Raw genomic sequence first — 21725 nt, forward strand, 5'->3', positions numbered from 1 at the left:
TCACTGTGTTGATATTTACACTGATGACGCGAAAGCAACGGTGGGCAAAACCGCCAGCGCCTCGGCACAGATCGAAGCATTTGCGGTGGAGCGCGCCGGCTGCCACTGCGCCGCACCCCAGACAAAGCCTGTGGCACTTACGAGCATCCTTCACTAAACAGGAAAAAATATACTAAATCTCAACTCTCGAGTACAAAGTTCACAACGTTAGGAGTGGTGAGAGGGGACATTCCCTGACCCTGGGCTGTGGTCGCCTTAGGGACCTGCCCTTGTGTGCGCGTTGCCAGCCATGCCAGCGGCTGCCTTCCTGGGGCGTGATCTGTACTTAAATGAAGCACAGATCACCTACGGTTATTCAGACGTGGGTCCTTGACAGTCACCTTCTCAAAAGCATCACCTCATGGAAAACACCTGCCAGTATCTGCTGTCAATGCTAAAATTTGAGCTTTCAGGTAAAAACGATCATTTGGGGGAAACTTGTATCAGCCACTACTGTCTTTACAGCTTCTAATATGCCGACTCTTCTGATGAGAACTTTGGGGATATTCACAGTCAAGAGACATGACTTTGAATCTTAAATTTGCAACCAACATTCTATAAAACCTCTGTTAAGCTATTCCTCTCTTTGGGTCTCTCACATCCTAAACTTCAAAAAAATCTGAATTAGGATAAAGGATTTTTGAGGTCACTTTCAGTTCTTCCATTTCTCTCCACCCCCCTCCTCTCTTTTTTCCTTTTCTACTCTCTTCTTAGGTTTCATTTTTTCTTTTCTTTTTTTTTATTAACGGAAGCATAGTTGATTTACTATGTTGTGTTAATTACTGCTGTACAGCAAACTGACTCAGTTACGCACATATATACATTCTTTTTCATATTCTTTTCCGTGATGGTTTATCCCAGGATATTGAATATAGTTCCCTGTGCTCTACAGTGGGACCTTGCTGTTTATCCATCCTAAATGTCACTGTTTGCATCTGCTAACCCCAGCCTCCCATCCTCTCAGGCTTCACAGCTTCTAAGAAAGAAGCAAGGACATCCACTACTGGGATAAACAGAGACCACAAAGCTGTTAGACGGGAGCCATCCCTCCACTCCCTCCACTGGGCTCTGTGTCACCTGAGTCTGGAAGCAACGATTCTGACACATCACAATAGCCACGTGTTGTCAGAGCCGTGCATGGAAGGCGCTCCCCTCCACTCCTGAAATAGAACCTAGCACCTGTGTGCAGGTTTGTGCTCGGAACTGCCCGCTCTGTGCCCATCACCCTGAGGGAGGAGGGGATGCTGGGTGACAGCAGGTGTGGAGGCGAGGAGGTGGTCAGCCTGCTGTAGCCCCCTGGTCCCGCCGGGCCAAGGCACCTGCAGCCATCCTGCGGTACAGCGTGAGAGGAGCGGCTGGGCGAGAAAAGCAGGCATCCTGCTGGGAGGAAGCCTCCCCATTCGCGATGCTGAAGGACGCCCCACGACATTTAAAAGCGCCCCTCTTCGGGTCCCACACAGAGGCCTGGGCATCTGCACGCAGCCGTGTGTTGCTAAACGCTTGTCGAGGGGGACTTGCTGCTTGCAGAGCTGGCATATGCCAAACTGCCTGCCTCCGAGCTTGAATCTGCCAGTGTGCACCTGGGAGCAGAAGCTGCTTGTACCAAGCTGGGTCTCCCCAGCAAGGTCAGTTTTGCCACCGCTTGTTTTTCACTGTGGCTGAATTCCCGTCAAGCGTGTGTAAGAGAAATAAAGGCTGAGGAGAGAGAGGAGGAAGATATTCCTGCTTGCTTAGCTCTTTGGTTGATTTTCTGCAAAAAAAAAAAAAAAAAAAGCGCTCTCTGTCCTAATGTCTTGTCTGTTTAAAATTGTCTGATTAAGTCTCCAGAAAGCGAAGGCATTGCTGGCAGTGTCCAGAGGGTTCTACCTCCTCCTATTTTTTTCCTTTACAGCCTGTAAAATGGACACATTTACAGCCACAAAGAAGGAATCAAGCTGTGGATGTGTTTGCATCCTTATACCTGGATCTCGGGAGGAAGGAAGCGGGCAGTGGATGGACAGTGGGGTCCTGGCAGGGATGGGGGGCTTCCCAGACACAGGAAGGAAGCAGCCTTGTGGGACTAAACTGCACTCGGCCTAACAAACTATCATCTTGAAAGGAGTGCTGCAATTGAGTTTTGATGTAAACACTAATATTCCGTCTACTCAGCTCTTCTCAGGCAAGCTCATGTATATTTCACTGTGTGTCCTACCCACTATTACACTCATACATCAAAGGATCTAAGGGCAAGGAACCTGATTTTGAAAACATTATTCTTTTAAAGATTGATCCTCTCATCTTGACCACTTCCTTAGCTGGAACGGAGAGGTTCTCCATATGTTATTTTAATGTGCTCTATGCAAAAGAAACCTTCTCACCTCTCCTGCCCAAACTTTTCTGCAAGTATAATTAGGCAGGACTCTTGATTTTATTTCCTTTCTTTTTTCCATCCATGGACACTTGGGCACGTCCATAAATGGCACAAGAAAGTAAAATCAGGAAGGGAGGTGGGAGCTAGAAAATTTGAGAAGGTTGGTGGAAACTTTGAGAAGCTCAGTGAAAGGGGACACGGGGTCTCCTTTGGCAGCAAGAAGGGATGCTAACAAGAATTTTAGAATAAATTTCTTAGAAAAGGGTGTAAAGATGATTTTTAGAGGAGGCCCTTCAGTCTGGCCTGTGCTCAGTGTAACCTCCAGGGTGTGTGTTGTGCTAACCTGTGTGGTGCTCGGGCCCCAAGTCTCCACTCAGAGCCCCATCAGGATGCAGGAAAACCCCTCAGTCCAGACCCCACCCGCCCCTTGCCCTCAGCCCACCCAGCTGCCTGACCTCGGTTCTCCCACACTGGCCACAGCCTGGTGAAAGGGGATCCGTGGTCACCCGCTGAGCCATCACTGTCTTGGGTCCCACGGGTCCTTGTGTGTAGGTGGAGGCAGAGTCAACGCCAGCTGTGTCTAGAGCCTTCTCTCCTACCCTGAAGGATGCCGCCGCTATCGCCAACAGGCCCAAGAAGTTTCCCAGAACAGTTAGCCTGCAAACACGAGGACCTAAGAAAATGGGGGCTGAGAGTCGTCCTTTCTTAGAACACGTCAGTTTCCAGTTGAGGATTTCCACGTAGAGGTTCATGTAAAGCTCTTGGCCAGGTTGTTCTGCCTTGCCGGGTTTCCTGCCCTGCGTCCCTGCTTTCCCAACAGATGAGGTCTCCTGACCCCTCGCGTATATTCGCACGTCACTAAGCCCAGGACCGACCACAGCATCCCAGGAGGAAGCACCACGCCCCCCTTGTGGCTGCTTCAGCTCGGATCGCCCGGCCCAGTTCTGAGTGGGGGCTGTCTTAGCAGCCGTGCCATTGGCACCGATTCTGAGAACGGTACCAGGTGTTGCTCCCGTGCCCTAGACGCTGCCTTGCTTGGCTGCAATCCATCCATCGCGTGGGCGCTAGGAGTGGACTTCTGCTGTGCTCCCGTCACCACCGCGTGCAGCCCGCCGGCAGCCCAGGGGCTCGCAGCGCCCCTGCAGGACCCGCTGTCTGTACAGACAATCTCACCAGCCTTTATCTGCCTACTGCCTGTCACTGCACTGCACCTGTCTGGGTTTGTAGGGATCGTGCTGTCCTCTTTTTTTTATCCGAGTCACTCACTCAGCTCACAGCGTGAGATCTGTTCATCCAGACACTAGCCAGGCCAGTGGGCAGGTCCATCCTTCCTGCCCCTTCCTGGCCATTCCGTCTGTAACAAGCAAGCGGAACGGGATGGCTCTGAGCCAGGACAGATGGTTCGCATCATACAAAAAGGGAGAGAGAAATAACCAAGTGGCTGCTCCTCTGGGGCCCCCGCTACCCCCAGGGGCTCTTTCCACCTTTCAGGTCTCTTTGTCAAGTCCACCAGGCAAGACAGCCTCCCGTGGTGTCAAAAAAAGGAAAGGTACACTGTACTCTCATAAAAGGTCTTGGGAGCACATTCCCCGGGCTCCGCGAGATTCTCTGTGCCGTCCGTGCGTCCTCACTGGGAAGCATGTCTGCACTAGTGCTCGTTTTAATAGAATTTGTATGATGATTGGGTCCTATATATATGCTGTAAGGTTTTCCTCAGCCACATGCTCCAGAAAGGTCATTTACAGAGCCGTTGTGATCATTAATACAAGACAGATTTTCAAAGCAGCTTCTGAGCTGAGAAAAATTTCCTGGATGTTTTTGTCAAACTGGTAACTGTGAAGAGGATTTGATCGCTTGATGTGTCAGTTGTAGATGGGCTGGGAAATACTGCTTTCAAATCTTAAAACAAAAGAAAAACAAAAACCTGTTTCCTGAAGCCCCTCGTCTCTGGGACTATTGCAGGGAGCGGGCCTGAGGCAAAGGAAAGAAGCGGCTCTGATCCAAAGGAGGGCGAGGACAGACAGCCCCGGAGAGGGTGGAGGGGACCAGGGACAGGGACCAGGAAAGCAGGGACTCCTGTGAGGAAGTCTGGGGGCCGAATAAGTGATGCTGTCTCAGCACCCAGTCTCAGCTCGCTCATGGAACACTGTCTCCACTCAGTGGGCAGTTGTCAGCACTGCACGTCACCCCGCAGGCTCCCAGCTGAGGCCCAGGTGTAGACGGCCTTCCTCTGTGGGAGGAGAAGCCAGTGGCATCAGCTGAACAGCGGGCGGCAGGCTGGCCCCTCAGAAGGGCAGGGTCCCCTGTGTCCTGTGGCTGCATCACAGTGGACGACGTGGCCTGTGTGCAGGCCCGACGGGGAGAGGAAGCCGTACGCTGGGCCAAGCAGGGCCCGTGTCTCTCTCCTGGGAGTCCCTGTGCAGCCATCAGAGGCCGCTTCTCTTTAGTCCCCAGCCCCCCGCCTCGGTTCTAGATGGGTCGTGGAGGGAAATGCACTGCCAGCCATGATGAGCCTCCAGAAACCCTGCTCCCGGGTGGGCCGGCACCAAAGCTGGTCCTTTCCTAAGAGCCGGTGGGTGGGCCTCAGGGCTGCGCTGGAACGTGGAGGAGACCCCAGACCCCAAGCGTGCAGGGCAGGGAGCTCCTCTGCCCCTGTGACCGTGTGGCCTGACGTGCGGTACGTAGTGGGTGTAAGAAAGGGTGTGTTTATCTACTACAAAGCCATTATCGGAAGCTGAAAACACAACATTGAACACGACAGATACAGGTCTCCGCCATGGAGCCTATATTCCATCCCGAGGCCCACGAATACCACGACCCCTACCTAACATGTGCCACGTGTCCAAGAGTGACAAGAACAAAGAGGAAAATTAAACCAGGGAGGGAGAGGGGCGTGGCCAGGGGTCAGAGGTGATGGGCACACCAGGAGGCGCCACGTGGACGAGGGCAGGATGCGCGAGCTAAGGAGCCGTGAGGGCCCCCTGGGGAGAAGGGTCCTTGCTGGGAAGGGAGGTGGTCCTTGTGCCTCGCCCCAGGACACGCAACTTAACTGGGAACACGGATGCAGGACAAATCGGGAAACTGCACTTCTAAACAGTGTATGTGACGCCCACGAGGTGAACATGGTCAGCGGGAGAAGCGGCATTAAAGAGGGGCCCACGGAGGTGGAGGGCGTGCTGTGTCCCAGGGGCACCGACCTGCCCTCCAGGCCTTCTTCCCGAGATGGGCCACCTCCGGGGCCTGCGCACAGCTCCGAGGGCCCGGGGTGTGCGCAGTGATGGAAACAGGCGGTGTGTATGCGCGTATCGTTCCTCCCGTGGAGGGATGCTGTCATGCGTCCTCTGAGCACAGCGGCCACAGCCAGGCACGTGGGACGCACCTCACCACGGGCCCTGGGGTCCCTGACAGTGCGGCTCTTGTCTGCCGTCTCTCCAGACAGGCAGCTAGATCACAAAGGCCCCCTGCCAGCCTCTCCCTGGAGGTCCCCCGTGTGTGGACACAAGGACCGATATGGACGACGGCAGAGCTGAAGTCCAGCCACAGCGTGGTCACCCGGGCTGGGATGCCAGGGTCTCAGCCCAGCTGAGCCCCTCCCGCGGGTGCTCACAGCCGTGTTGTTTCACTGAGAGCCCTGCTCTCTCCCCTCCAACCACCTAAACTCGCACCCCTCAAATTCTAGATCAAGCCTTCCTGACTCTCCCCTGAGGGGTAAGGCTCAGGCTGTGTCCCACACTCACAGCCGGGCGCCGTGCCGTCCTGTACTGGGTATTCCCTTCCCTGTGGCTGCATGCTCCCCGCACTGCGTGTGCAGCCCGAGGGGAGCCTCCTTTACCTAGTCCTCACCTCCTGGCAGGAAAAGCCATCCTCTCCGGGCACAAGGGCCAGAAAGGCCCTGCGCCCCATCCCTCGGGGGCTGGAAGAAGACCTGCCGTCTTGGGACCGTGGTGCCCGCGGCTCTGTCTATACCCCTGCCCACCAAGGAGGGCACCATGTACAGGGGAGTGAGTGGCTGAGAGGGCGCCCTGCTCGCCCCACCTCCACGCATGCTGGTGGCCTTCGTCCTGGGCGGAAGCCAATCCTACAGCTGGTGAACACACCAGGACTCTCAACTACAGCCACCTCCCAAATGTAGAAATGTTCTGAGAACACTCAAAAAAACAGCGCTGAAAAGAGCCTCTGAAAAATGCCAGTTCCGGGCCCACTGCATCATTTAGAGAAGAGGCCCCCGGGCCAGAGTATCTGAGACTTGACTGAGGTTCTCGTCAGTTCAAGGAACCAAACTCAGAGCCTGCTTTGAGCCTTTTGCAGTGTTTACAATACAACAGGATAAATCCAGTTCTGGGATCTGATGGCAGAACCATATGGAAGGGAGGCACTAGGTAACCCTGTGCAAACCGTTGGGATACCCCGGGCCCCTTCATCCATCAGATAAGCCTGCCACTTCCGGTTCTGTGTACCACCCCCCACCCTTGTAAAGCTGTATGGAGATAATACAAGTGAAAGTTATCTGAAAAGTAAAACCACCAAACAAAGTAAAGAAATTACTAAAAGAAGCCATTACACTTGTTTCTAAGAAATCAGTTCTTATCCTTTACCTTGTTACTCACTTATGGCATAAAGGGCTTTAGAAACTGTGGAACACGCTGTGTGGATGTACTTATACATTTCTATAACAATAATTTGAAGTATGTATAATTGGTGCTATTTACCAGGAATCTGAGGCTCACAGAACTGAAGCCATTGCTGTTTGCTCAGAGATCTACAGCAGGAAAGGGTGACCTTGAACTTGAATAGGGCTGTCTGGGTCCAGAGGCCAGGCTCTTCCTCTTGTAAATCATCGCTCATGTTTCAACAGCGACAAATACTCATCTATTTGGGGAGACTCCCTGGGGTTTGGAATGAAGAACTCTTGAGTCTGGGCACTCTCATGCTTGACTCTGACCAAACCCTTGAAAGAACTGAGGGCAAGTAGAATTTCAATTCCTTTCTCAAGTGGAGCAAACCAGAGACGGAAGGGAAGCTTACGAGATGTACTAGTCTGCCAATTTACCAAGGAGCAAAGGAAGACGCAGAGAGGAGAAGGGATTTGAGTCAGTCGTACAAACACGTTTCTGTGCCTGAGCACAGCTTGCAGAGTGGCGAGGTGGAGAACAGGTGCAATCTGGAACCACACCCTCACTGCCTCTGTCACTGCTCTGTCCTGCTGTCCTGTGGCCTCTTCCCCCGGGGTCAGCACGGCCACCCCTGACCCCTGTGTGGCTCATATCCAGGTCCACCCACTTCCAGAGTGACATGCTGTCCATCCTGCTTTGGGAAATGTTCCTGATACATTCAGACAAAATCCTCCTCACTCTGTCCCATGGGCCATAGCAAGGTTTGAAGGATGGTTATCTTCGAGGGTGGAGTTATACGTAATTGCTATTCCCTTCTTCATATTGTTCACTATTTTCACATTTTTAAAACTTTTAACAGAGAAATATATTTCCTTTCTAAACATGAAACAATACACCTTTTCAAAGCCTTTTCTCAGCACACTGTCACAACTAAAATTGATCTGATAAGCTTATTTATGTTAAAGTATCAGAGACGGATATGCACAGACTGTGTTTTGGTTCCAGACTCAACATTATAACCTAGTTTAGTTCCTTAAGCTGAAGTTTGAACCTCTAAAGTGGAATCAAGACGTTCTGGTTTACTGGGGACAGACTTAGAGTTGGGGCCAGGTCGGGTACAGGGAGGTGAGGAAGTCCCTGAAATCTGCTTGGATAATTTTCCCTTAAATTGCCACAAAATGACTGTTTCCCTTAATAGATCTGAACTAAAAAATCCTTATTAGTTGGGTTTTTATTTCCATATGGGAAATGTACAGCAGCAGCAATCTTGTTCTATGTCCAAATGGTACAAAACAAAGCCAGTTCTCACCCTGCGTCATCATCAGAATCCACGGCTCTGTTCTCCTGGTGCTTTTAGGCTCTGGTGTCTGCTAAGTACACGTCTCTGAATTACCTGCACAAACAGCTGACATACTACCCCGCGTCCTGTGAATTCACATGCTCACAGAGGGGCCTGCCAGGATAAACTGATTCACAGGAGTTACGCTAATGAGGAAAATTTTAGGTCCCTGACATTTTGTAACGGGTGGACACCTTGGCAAGCCCTGAATCTGTGTATACCTGAATTAACACATCTGGTCTGCATCTTCCTGTGTTCGGTCAGCCCAGATTCTTTACAGGTCCATTTGTCCACGCTGGGGTCAGACAGAACAACTGAGGTTCAGGGGCCCTCGAATCAACACACAGCAATGAAGAGATCGGCGGCCTCAGCCATGGATCTTTGCACAAGTCACTAGCTTAGGCTTAGTTCACGAGAAAAGACGGAAGGAGACAATCACGATCAGGGGATGATCACTTACATCACCGCAGAATCATATAATTGGGAGCTAGAGGGATCAGAGAACTTTTGAGACCATCAAATCCAACTTCTTAAGCTACAGAGGAAACAAAAACTCAAATTTGCTGAGATAGTAGCTAGGAAATAGAACAGGGCCATGAAAAGACCATGAGCTTTGGAGCCTGATACACATACATTTGAATTTTGTCTGCTGTGTGTAGCCACTGAACCACTGTGGGCAGGTATTTAACCTATGAAGCCTCAGTCTCCTGGTCTCCAAAATATCGGGTTGGCCAAAATGTTCGTTCTGGTTTTTTCCGTAACATCACTTTTTGGCCAACCCAATAGCATCGCCAAACCAACATACCAGTCACTGCCGAGTAAGGGACAGTGCAAGTGAAATGCTTCACACTGTATCCTGACACACAGTAGGCACTTTATTTTTTAAAATGTGACAGAACCAGAACTAGAGGATCACTCATGGTTTAGTGCCATTGTTTCCTCGCCCAGCGGTGGAATTACCTGCAGGAAACTTTTCAAGCATACACTGTCCCCTTCCGTTCCTAAAAGAGTCGGGGGTACTGCAGGACCATAGCTGGGGGCGCAGGGCGAATGGAGGTTTGTGTGTGTTTGAGCTGAGTGTAAACACCGAGAGAGGACGTGTACAAGGCGGTCAGACTAAAGACTATCAGAAGAAAAAGTGCCGGAGTGCACGCACGTGTGTGAGCCTGCCTGGGGAGGGCGTGAAGATGTCGGTGAGGGTGTGTGTGAGCTTCCCAACGCGATAGCTGGTGCCGCCTGAACCCCACGCCCTTCCCTGTGGGCAGGAGCGAGCTTCTGCAGCTCTGGGCAGTACCACACACGCAGATGCAGAGGTGACAAAGACTTTTACCTCCAGAGTTGCCCTACAATAAGTACCGTCATCGGACAGCCCGCTCACGGCAGAGCCTGACTTGACAGCAGGCTCAGAGGAGAAGGGAGACCCAGGAGCGGTGCTGGCATCACCCAAGCTGATGGCGACTCTAGCTGGGAGAAGAGAAAATTCCACCCTCTCCTGATGAGCAAGCGCCAATCCCAGCTCTCTGCTCAATTCCACTTCTAACAAGTAGTGGGGTCTGTTTAGTTGGTATCCTTAGTACATCGTAACAATAAATAAAGCTTCAATAAATATGCAAAGCAAAAACTAATTTAAATTGACGTTTGTGTCGGGTGGGGTGAGAGAAGAGTCACCATAAAGTGATTTAGGATATATTACCTCGGGCATCTGCATTACAAATTTACCTCTCATTACAGCTATGCTAACGGGGAAAATGCAGCTTCTCAACAACATTTGAGGCTGAGTGTATTAGCATAAATTTGCATAATAATTAGCTCTACAACAAGCAAAGGCTGTTGTGTCTTTCAAACATGCAACTTTCAATGTCAATTTTCTGTGTTTTGCTGTTCCTTGTCTTCCCTGTTTGTCTAAAGCTCCTGGAACCCCTGGCCCTGCTTTTGCTAGTTGCTAAATTCTCTCCTACGGGTCCATTTAGGCTCAAGTTTTCACAACCTCAACCCAGCTCCCCTGGGGAGAAAGTGGATGCAGGTCTCCACCTGGGGATGTAGGTGAGGAGAAGCCCAACAGGGGGTTCTCTTGTGTGTGGACAAAGGGACAAGGTTACACAATCTCCACTCTCAGATGTCAAACCCTAGGGACAGAACAGCAGTATGGTTAACCCCTAAAGAGGATACAACCCAAGTAATAGTCAGTTGATTTTGGGAATGCATAAATCCATGTTGTTTATCAACAGTTTCCTTTATAATTAGGTTGTGTCTAAGCTAGTATTATAATTATCTCCCACTGCCTGGGCTCCTGCTGTCTGGGTGGTCAGGGCAGGTAGCTGAAAGCACAAGGCTGAAAACTGTGTGGGATGATGCTAAGGGTGCGTGGGCTGAGGGTTGACTGATGTTGGTTTTTTGGACTCTGTCAGGACCAGGCGGGCAGGTGAGGTCACACCCTGAACTTCGAGACGTTTCTGCAAAATTAGGGGCAGCCACCAGCCTCCTGAGATGCACCACATCCTTCCCTGGTAAACTGAGCTCCTCTGCACTGTCAACTTAAAAAAAAGTGCACAGTGTGAGAGTTGTCAGTTAAGTTTTATTTGGGGCAAAATGAGGACTATAGCCTGGGAGGCAGCATCTCAGACAGCTCTGAGAAACTGCTCCAGAGAAGTGGGGCGGTGGGGGGGGAGGTCAGTATGTATGTGATTTTGGTGAGGGGGGAGTACATGCCATCAAGCACATATTTTTTGCAGAAGGTTTCTGCTGGTCTCGTGACGGTTACTCGTCACAAGGAGCAGACGTCACCACGAAGGATTTTAGTGCTTTTCTAGGTATGAGGAGGTATGAGAATTGGGCTCGTGAAATCAGCTCCTGAAAATATCTGAACCATCTGACGGCCTGTTCTGCCAGTTTTCCCCCCCACCGAGCACAGTGCCTCATTCCTACTCTCTACCCTGAACTCCTTTCAGGGGGTGTTAAAAGTCAGCAGCTGCAGCAGCACCTGATTTAATCCTTGTAGAGGGAGATGGCAAGTGCCAATTTGTAGCCGACACCACCCATCAAGATGAATATGGAAGTTCACCCGAAAAGGGAGCTCAGAAGAAAGAACGTGGGTTCTCAGCGCACCTTCTCAAAGGGCCAAATGACAGAGAATGTTTGTACACAAGCCCCAGACACGTTTCATCTGCCAAAAGAAAATACACCGTGTTGGTGTGTGTGAAGCATGAAGACAGGCAGCACATCCACAGCCCCTCAGATCTCACCGAAGGGCATGGGTTTGCCCAGTCCAAGCAGTGAGATGAATCAGGACAACCAAAGGTTTAGCTGTGCTTCAAGGAGACGGAGGTAAGTAGAGCTGAGACATGCGGGCAATTCCACTCAGCCAGAAAAAAATGATATATATAGATATATATAGATCTCTCTCTCTCTCTCTCTCTCTCTATCTATATGTATACACATATAAATATTTGTACTGTGTATTTTGTAAAAGACTTAGCCATGATCCCTTCTCACAAGTCGAGTGAGTGAGGATAAAAATGTGATTTACTGAGTGTTTACTGTATCTGGGACCCCTCTGGAAAATCCTCATTGTCCCAAGCCATTAGTATTATGAGCTGAATATTTTGATGTGTACATGAGACTTGAAGACCTTTCTGATTCCAAAACACACGTTCTTTCAAAGCCATAGCAGGGGCTTAAAGACGCATCGCTGGCCCGGGAATCAGACGTCTGCTGTGTGCCGCTGCTCCCTGCCCTGTGATGTGGGCAAGTCATGCCCCCAGACTGTTTCCTCAAATGGGAAAAGTGGACAAAAATGAGACGCTAGAGCTGTAACAGTGCTCTGTTGTCACTTCCGTCAGTTGCTCATTTTTTAAGTGACGGGGACGGTGCCAGGCTCTTTTATAGTCTTGCTAAATGTTTTGGACTCTTCTCCAGAAAAAGGCACCAATCAACATTCATTCAAAATTCTGAAGACTTAGCATTCATGGGCCTCCTGTAAAGCCTTCTATTCCTAAGATCCTGCAAATCCAAGAGTAAATCTTCCTGAAACAGCCCAATTCTCTCCTTTCATAAATGGGAAACAGGCTCAGAAAGGATAAAATGCTCGTCCAAAGTCACAGAGTAGGTAAGTAGTTAAGCCAGAATGGTGTATCCAGGACAGCCCTGCGTCACCCTCCTCTATATTCCTAGAAGAGCTGATGTGCTGATCCACAGCACTTAGACCGGAACAGGCAAAGTAAGTAAAGAAGCAGGAAGACAAAAACTATTGATGTGGGGGGGGGGGGGGGCGGGGTGGAGTATAACGATTAAGGGTTTGGACTTCTTCAATGGTGACAAAACTGTTTCAGAATTAACTAAGAGTGATGACGCACAACCTTGTGAATACGCTAGAAACCAGTGAATTACATACTTCAAAGTGATACAGTTTATGGTATGTGAATTATAGCTTCATTTTAAAAAACCTACTATGATAATCATTCAAAATGCTATTAAAGAACTTTATATGGAAGGACATAAATGAGAGACGAAATATTCAAAGTAATTCGAAGGTAACGGCAGCATAATCACCTGTGGGCTTTGGGAGGGGTAAAAGCGTTTAGAACGAGAAAACAGAAAAGTGGACGTGGTTAAGGACACCACAAGGAGCCTATCACGAGTTACAGCTATGGGGTATCACCCGAAGGACCACTCACTCTCATACTGACCCTACTTAACTCTAGGGACTGCCTGATCATCACAGATGACATCAGTGTACAAAGCATAAGCTGTATTTGGAACTGCTAGATTATGACCCATCGGAAAAGTATATTCCCTGCGTATTAGACAGGAGAGAACTCTGAGCACAGCCCTGGTCTGACGAGGTCACAGAGAAGCCTGCACTGAAGTCACACGACAAGTCTCCACTGTGGGACAACCACTGACACACCCACCCCCCTCAACAAATATCTGGGTTCTCAGGACCAGAGGGCTAGTTACAGAGGCTCAGTAGAGACGCTGACTGAGCCTTGTGCTACAGACTTGCCGATGAGGTGTCTCAGCCGGGAGAGCAGAGCTCGAGACAGGGTTTGTGCAAAGACAGTTATTTGTGGAAGTGACCCCAGGAGCCTGGGAGGGATGCACTGTGGCAGGAGGAAGAGCCGGTAGAGAGGGGAGATCTCGAGTGGGCCTGCAGACCCAAGCCGAGGACCAGGTGGGCTCAATCCTGCAGAGCCCTTCCAAAGAGCCAGGTAAATACAGAGCCGCATCACCTGCCCGAGGGCTGGGGCGGAAAGAGCACATCCTCCACCTCTGCTTCCCCACCTGCCGGGCTGCACCGTGGCTGTCAAGTGTCTCACACTCAGGTTAGTGCCTGAGCGCCTAGAAGGTTCCTGCAGCCACCTGCCAAGCCCCGGGGCAGGGAAGACAGGCGCAGCTGAGGTGAGATGCTCCCCATTCACATCTATGAGAAGCTCCTCACTGCAGCACTGGCTGGAATAAAAGTTGGGCAGAAAGGAGGCGAGCGGGGACACAGCAGGTGTGAGATACGGTACCTTTTCATAGTCTTTAGGGAACCCAAAAACGGTAATGCCAGGGTATAGTATTACTAGCAAGGTTCCAACAGTGGAGACCCAAGACCTCACGGGAGCGGTATGCAGCGAGGGGAGTTCCAGCTCCATTCAGTGTTTGACCCTAAAGTGAAGTCAGTACCTCTCCTGCCACTTAACCCCTCACAGAATCTGGATGCCATGAAGGTGAGGGTGACGTCAACTCCATTTACCTGTGTCCTCAGTGGGCGTATCAGTGTTGGCCACAGAGCAGGTTCTCAGCCAACACCTAGTGAGTGTGGAGTCACAGCACTGCCACGAAACTAAACCACCTTCTGGTCTTGGCATCTTTATCCTCAGCAATGCTATCGCCAACCAAGTATAAACAGCCAAACAATTATATACCTTATCTCACTGAAAAGTCACCAAATCCCTTAAAGGAAGAGCAATGACTTACCACATCTATTTTATAAATAAAGAAACAGGCTTAGAATAGTGGCCCACGGTCACACAGGTGGTACACAGCACAGCCAGAATTCAAAGCCCATTTGACTTACTCAAAACGTATATTCTTAACTATGAATCTACCCTCCATCCCACGCCACCCATTCTCTACACGAATGACTCCAGTAACGGGAATCTCATTCGTTATTTGCCGAGAGAGCTTGTTCAATCTTTAGAGCGCTCTTGGGGCTGTACAGAACGAGTCCATCCACATTTCTTTCTCTCCGTATGCAAATCTACTTGGAACATCTACATAGGATTCATTTCAAAGGATAATCTTTCATTTTTCTAAGACCACCAAGTAAAAGAGCTACTTGGCTTCCCTGATGTCTTGCCTCACAGGTTATATGATGGAATCGTGCATATTGTTTGAACTAAACTAGAAAACCAGGTCAGAGGTTTTATTCTTCCGGTGCTGGTGTAATGGCGGCCCCTCTCTTTACTCTGTCCACTAGGAGGCTCAGAGTTCTAGTAGTTCTCTTAACCATATTTCTGGTGTCGGTTTGTTATAATATATCCTGTGTGTTCCAGTTCCCTTTTAGGTGGAGAAGAAAGCTGACGAGAGCACACACAGACTTTCACCATCAGACTTTAGAGAAACTTTAGTCCAGCTCCCAGGAGAGAGGAAGCTGAGACCTGGGGGAAGAAAATAATACCCAAGCGTCAGTCTGGACCCTCAACTCCAGGATCCTTGATGAAGTTAACAAGACAGATGGCTCACAGATGCTGAGAAGCAGGACTTGATGGTGCTAATCTAATTTGCCTATTTACTTTTGCAAAAATATGAGTAGCAATGAATCTGGCCATATCCATGGTCATTCATCATTATCTAATCCCTTTGCAATGCGAGCTACTGAGCACTTAAAATGCTTAAAAATAGGTGGAAAGAGAGCCATCTTTCAGCCCATTTCAAAAACTGTCCACAGCGAGTCACAGAGGTGAACAGCCACGCACAGAACCCGGCCATTCCTGGGCACCCATGATCACACTCTCTCTCAGGCATCCTCAGCTCGTGAGGAAATGGTGTCTACACTTCAGGGCTGGGGAGTCAGAACAGAGGGAAGACAGTGAGTGGAGCAGATGTGAACCACTCACGTGCCCCCCACTTCCATCAGCCTCAGCTGCATTTTGTCAGAAAAGTAGAATGTGGACTCTCTCACTCTCTCTCCCCTAAAGTAGCTGCAAGGATGAAAAATGTTGGCACTGACAGATATCAGAGATGACTGTAGGATCCATATTTCTGTGACATTGTAAGGACTGCTTTGGCAATCTGGTACATGCTCACCAGCCTTTCATCACTGGGTCGTACAGAAGCCAGGTGATGATGATGGTGATGGTGATGATGATGGTTATGATGATGATGGTGATGGTGATGGTGGTGATGATGATGGTGATGGTGATGATGGTGATGATGGTGATGATGATGGTGATGATGATGATGATGGTGATGATGATGGTGATGATGATGGTGATGATGATGGTTATGATGATGATGATGATGGTGATGGTGATGGTGATGGTGATGGTGATGATGGTGGTGATGGTGGTGATGGTGATGATAGTGGTGGTGATGGTGATGATGGTGATTATGATGGTGATGGTTATGATGGTGATGATGGTGACGATGGTGGTGATGGTGATGGTGGTGATTATGATGGTGATGGTTATGATGGTGATGATGGTGACGATGGTGGTGATGGTGATGATGGTGACGATGGTGGTGATGGTGATGATAGTGGTGGTGATGGTGATGATGGTGATGGTAGCCTGCATTCACACATGGTTTTAAAAGGGTGAGCCACTGAAGATGATAGCTTGGAGGTCTACAGAGCACAAGGAAGTGGAGAGTTACAATAATTCATCCCAGAAATGACCTTTTCCTCAAAAACCTGAATCATTCAGGTAGAAACATTTTTGGAATTGGCGAAGGGGGGCAAATTATTTGGAAAAGTAAATGTATAATTAGAAGTAGCTAATTGTTCACCAAATATATGCATGTATTGACTTGAAGGGATATATACAAAATATTAAGTAAAGTATAAAATGTTATATGTTCCATTAACATGTCTATAAAAAAGAAATCTGCACAGATTTTATAGACATTTATTCATGTACTCTTCCAAAATAAACTATGGAAGAATACACAGTGTATTTCTAAAATTCTAAAAATTAGTAATGTAGGTGGGAGAGGCAGAAACTATGGATTTGACAAGAGGTGTTTTATATATTTCAAGATATTTCAAAGAACGTGCATAACTTTATAATTCAAATAACTGAAAAAATAGACAAAGAAACTAAACGATGATTGGGATTTGGAGGCAGATTTGATCACTGGTGTTCCTTTCTGGTTCCAGAAGTGTCCATGCTTTGCGAGGGCCCAGCTCTCCCCAAGGTAAAGAATGTCTCAGACCCAGGGGAACTGGGAGTATCCCGGTGTCCTGGGCTTGCCCTAAAGAATCTCCTCATCCCGATTATGTGCTGAGAGTCCCCAGACAGATAGGTTGCATTTTTTCTTGGCCAGACCTTCCTTATGGGCCTCAGGTGTGAGAGGCAGCAATAAAGTGGTCTGTATGTGCAAACGGGAGCGTCCAGCCTCAGAGCTGAAGGACCTGCAGCAAACAGCAGCACACTGAGGCCTTCCATGCAGCCTCTGAATGTCCCACACAATTCAGCACCATCCCACACCTTCTTCTTAATCCCTCCAGCAGGGGAAATGTCATCCTTTCTTTAGAGAGGCACAGGAAGAATGAAGGGATTCACCTGCTACACAGCCTTGTCTCCGTCTATGTCTTTATTAAGGAGAAGGCTCTGAGATCCAAGGACCCTCTTCTCAGGCTCAGTCTTTGCAGAAACTTGGCTTCATCACCACCACCATCCTCACCACCACCATCATCATCCTCACCACCACCATCATCATCCTCACCACCACCATCACCATCATCATCATCACCATCCTCACCATCACATCATCACCATCATCATCCTCACCATCACCATCAGAACCACCATCACCACCGTTACACTGTCACCACCATCACCACCACCATCACAGCCATGATATCATCAGCATCATCCTCACCACCACCATCACCACCATCACATCATCACCATCATCATCATCGTCATGAAAATACTGAAGCTTAGAGAAACTAAGTGGCCCTGACAGGCAGCCCTCAGGGTGGATTAGAGCTGATGAAAACCTACCTCCTGACTCAACTGTTGGGGTTCTGGCACAAAATTCACCTGATTCTCCTTCAAGCAGGTGAAGGCCGAACAAGTAGACTTCAATTCTTACACCAGCTCTAGTGGCACAACATGTAAAACGCAGTGTGGGGACACAGCTTGGTGATCAATCAGCGATGGCACCGCTGGACTGAACTTAGCACGTGTGACTTCCTTTGCTCTTTCCTATCAACCTAGCTACAGCAGGTGGTTGAGACCTTTTCCTTGAAGGAATTCTGCAACAGACAGAATCACTGGTTTATGGACACCTGGACCTAGTTTCTGAGTCCTGGGTTCCCTAGTGTGACACTGAGGAAATCCAACAAGGCCATCTTCCAAGCTTCTTAAACAGCTCGGTGAACTTTTTAAAGACCCTAACCTGTGCTGAAATCAGGAAGGCTGGGAACCCCCTGGAATGTTTGGAAGAGATCCTGTGCCCTGTCCATCCTGAGGAAAAGCCACTGGGATAGTTCCCAGGACTCAAAAAGCTAAGCACAAGGAATGAGGTTCAAGCTTTGCCGATCTGCCCCAAGTTTCCTTGGGGGCTTGGTGTGATACCTTGTGTAACTGAGAAGTAGAGGTCTGAACTCAAAAATAAAATAAAGCAAGATCCCTACCTCATGTTATTTGCAAAGCTGGATTCTGTATGATTTAAAAGCTAAATTGTGAAATTATATAATCAATAGAGGGAAATGTCAAAGCAAGTCTCTGAACTAGGACTGCGAAGAACTTCCTGAATTTCTATAAATAACTTCAAAGGCAAAAAGCACAAGGAAAATGTGATGACTCTGAGTATGTCAGAATTAAGACTTTCTGTGAAATGAAGGAAACAGTATATGGTTTAAACACAGTTGACTTATTGGGAGAAAATATTTGCAATGTATAAAACACCAAGGAATATGACTTTGTTTCTGCAAAGAAATTTTTCAAATCATCAAGAGAAAAAGAAAACAGGGCTTCCCTGGTGGCACAGTGGTTGAGAGTCCACCTGCCGATGCAAGGGACACGGGTTCGTGCCCCGGTCCGGGAAGATCCCACATGCCACGGAGCGGCTGGGCCCATGAGCCATGGCCGCTGAGCCTGCGCGTCCGGAGCCTGTGCTCCATAACGGGAGAGGCCCGCATACCGCAAAAAAAAGAGAAAAGAAAAGAATTTTAATGGAATATAGGCAAAAATATATGAATGGACAATTTTTTAAATTGGAGTATAGTTGCTTTACAGCTTTACAACATTGTGTTTTCTGTTGTCCAACGAAGTGAATCAACTATATGTACACATATAGCCCCTCTCTCTTGGACCTCCCTCCCACCATCACGCCCATCCCACCCACCTAGGTCATCACAGAGCACTGAGCTGAGCTCCCTGTGCTATACAGCAGGTTCCCATTAGCTAGCTATTTCACACACTCAAATGGCGATCTGCCACCGAAAGACAGCCCTATCTCACAGGTGATCAAATAAAGGCAGATTAAAATGATGAGAAGGTGGAATCAGCTCACTTTACACATAATTGACTGGCAAAGATTGGACAGCTGGAGATATCAAGGGTTATAGGGGACACAGGAAGTCTAGTGAGGGATCGGGTAGCACTTAGGTTCAGGAAGGAATAAATTTAATAGTCCTACAATCCAACATTTTCACTTCTGGGTCTATGTCAGCCCCCAGTCCTTAAGGGACATTGGCAGGGATGTCCCCTGCAGGGCTGTTGTAGTGAAGGGGACTGGAAACGTTCAAGCAGCACGTCAGCTGGGCGATGGCGAGCCCACAGGTGGTGGGCACACGGGTGGAGACACTGGAGGGATGAAAAGCCACAGACTCGGCGCACAGGGCACAGGGCGAGGCGCACAACCTCAGAACCAGAGGCCGGTGGTAAACGGGAACAAGGAGGGGTCAGAGCATCACTGACCTCAAGTGACAACAGCCCACGACTGCACACAGTTTCCACGCGACGTGTGACCGGAGTGGTAACAAGACTCATGGCCCGTGTGCAGTGACCGGGGTGGGGAGTGACATCACAGGACACGGATGGAGGAAGGGAGCGTCCTGTGAAAACCAGCAAGGATAACCAACCCACTGTGAAACGGGCATAAGATTCACTCTCTGGCCTGTGCCGGAGAAAGTAACAGGCAGCGGGATTTGGAAGTTGAGGGCCTTCCACTATCCTGTCCAGGCCCCCAGCTCCTCTTCCATCCGGAGAAGGAAGTAGGCGGCCCTGGAAGCTGCCTCTGCTAAGGAGCCCTGGTCCCCTGAGCGGTTTCTTTGGTGCCGCCTCCTCTCCCGGAACTGCACTGGAGCTGCTCAGACACCAGAGGGCGCTCCCTGCCCGTGGATTTTAATAATCCTGGCGGTCCCTCCAAACTGGAAGCGTGAAACCAGAATCTCTCATGGGAGCCTGAGCTCCACCACAACACCCCACATCCTTCATTCCATGCTCTTCTTCCACTGCTTGAGAAATAGGAAGCACACACATTTTGGGGGTGTGGATGGCAGGTTGCAGAGAAGTCCAGAGAGAAAAGCCTCTTACCTGGTGGGCCGGCCCCCTGGGTTCTTCAGACGGCCCCTGTCCATCCTCCCTGGGGTTCATCCTCTCCCCCCGGCCAGTGCTCTGTCTGCCCAGGCACAGCCCCGCCCCTGCCTCACCCAGCTTTCCTGAACTGTGCCCCCCGTAAAGACATCTGCTGTTGACGAGTGTATTTTACGTCACTGCAGATACCTTTCTTTGATACACACTTTGTGCCAGAGTAAAACCCGAAGGAGTCATGTTTCTGCCCAAGAGAAGGAAGGAAAGACCCATCAGAGCTCATCGCGGGGTTATCTCACGACAGAAGAGCCCCCTTTTCCGGCAGTGCTCGAGGCCAGACGTCCACAATGCAGGGATGCTCTAGAGAAGCCCACCTTTTGGACGGGTAGCTGGGATAGATGGTACTGAAGATCATTTCTAACTATTAATTTTTCATTTTTGTGAATTCAATTTGTGATCTCCAATCTGATTTCTTTTAAAATACATTTAGGGACTTCCCTGGCAGTCCAGTGGTTAAGACCTCGCCTTCCAATGCAGGCGGGTGCGGGTTCGATCCCCGGTCAGGGAACTAAGATCCCACCTGCCTCGCGGCCAAAAAACCCAAACATAAAACAGGAGCAATACTGTAACAAACTCAATGAAGACTTTAAAAAATGGACCACATTAAAAAAAATCTTTAAAATACCTTTAAGTTCCCTCTATACATGGGGAGAAAGAAAACATCTACCTGGAATACTCCAACCTTGCCCTGGGGTGACAGGAAGGTGACCGTGGGGACCGTGTGAGAGCACAGCGGGGGCGACCTCGAATGACCAGGACTGAGGGCGGCCCCGGATGGGCAAGTCTGGGTTCACGTCTCATCTCCTGGACCAGGCCATCGTGTGATCTCCTAAATGCGGTCACCACCCTCTGTTGGGAATCTACCAGATCGCTCGCCAAGGCCCCAGGCACCATCGGCCCGCTGACCCTCTCCAGCCTGCTGCGGGGACTGCTGGCGCTACTTGAAGACGTCGGGGGCCAGCCGGGCCGCCTCTCCAAGGGGACCAAGAGCGGGCTCTGCTCTCCCCCCTACATGAACGGCTCACAGGCAAAGCCTTGGAACTTCAACCACATTAGCAATACAATCTGATAGAATTAATTCGACACGAGGACGAGCATCTTACCAAGGGTGTAAGGGAAAGGAAAACTCATCCCAGGGATATGAACAGGGCCTCCACTCACCCGCTCCCCGCACCAAGACCCACTGACCAGTCTGTAGGCAGAACTACAGCACCCCAGCCAGACCTACAGACAGCCAGATGTGCAGAGCTGACCTTGAATCTACAAAAACGCGGCCACAGGGCAGTGCCTCTCACATGATGAGGTGCCCACCACCCGCCCACAGGGGGCTTGTCCAAATGCAGGCTCTGCTTCGGTGGGTCTGAGACCCTTCACTTCTAACAGTGCCCTGAGCAGAGTGTCTGCAGCTGGTGTGCGGACCACACAGCACACATCGTTGGCAGGGCCTGGGGGGAGACGAAGCAGGATGCCCACGAGTCCACACGCACGGGGGACTCCTGAACGCCTTTTCCCTCTTCTTGTGGAAACTGCTTTCCTTAGAACAGGCTTCACCCTCCTCTGTGGAATGTTTCGGG

The 21725-nt window shown here is 49.7% G+C and overlaps 1 protein-coding gene across 2 annotated transcripts in view; it reads right to left on the reverse strand.

Moving 5' to 3' along the window:
* LOC101270320 (opioid-binding protein/cell adhesion molecule) overlaps positions 1 to 21725 on the reverse strand; it is a 1084701-nt gene that overhangs the window by 623159 nt on the left and 439817 nt on the right. The window lies entirely within an intron of this gene.

Source organism: Orcinus orca, chromosome 8, assembly GCF_937001465.1.
Source record: "Orcinus orca chromosome 8, mOrcOrc1.1, whole genome shotgun sequence".
Lineage (NCBI taxonomy): Eukaryota > Metazoa > Chordata > Mammalia > Artiodactyla > Delphinidae > Orcinus > Orcinus orca.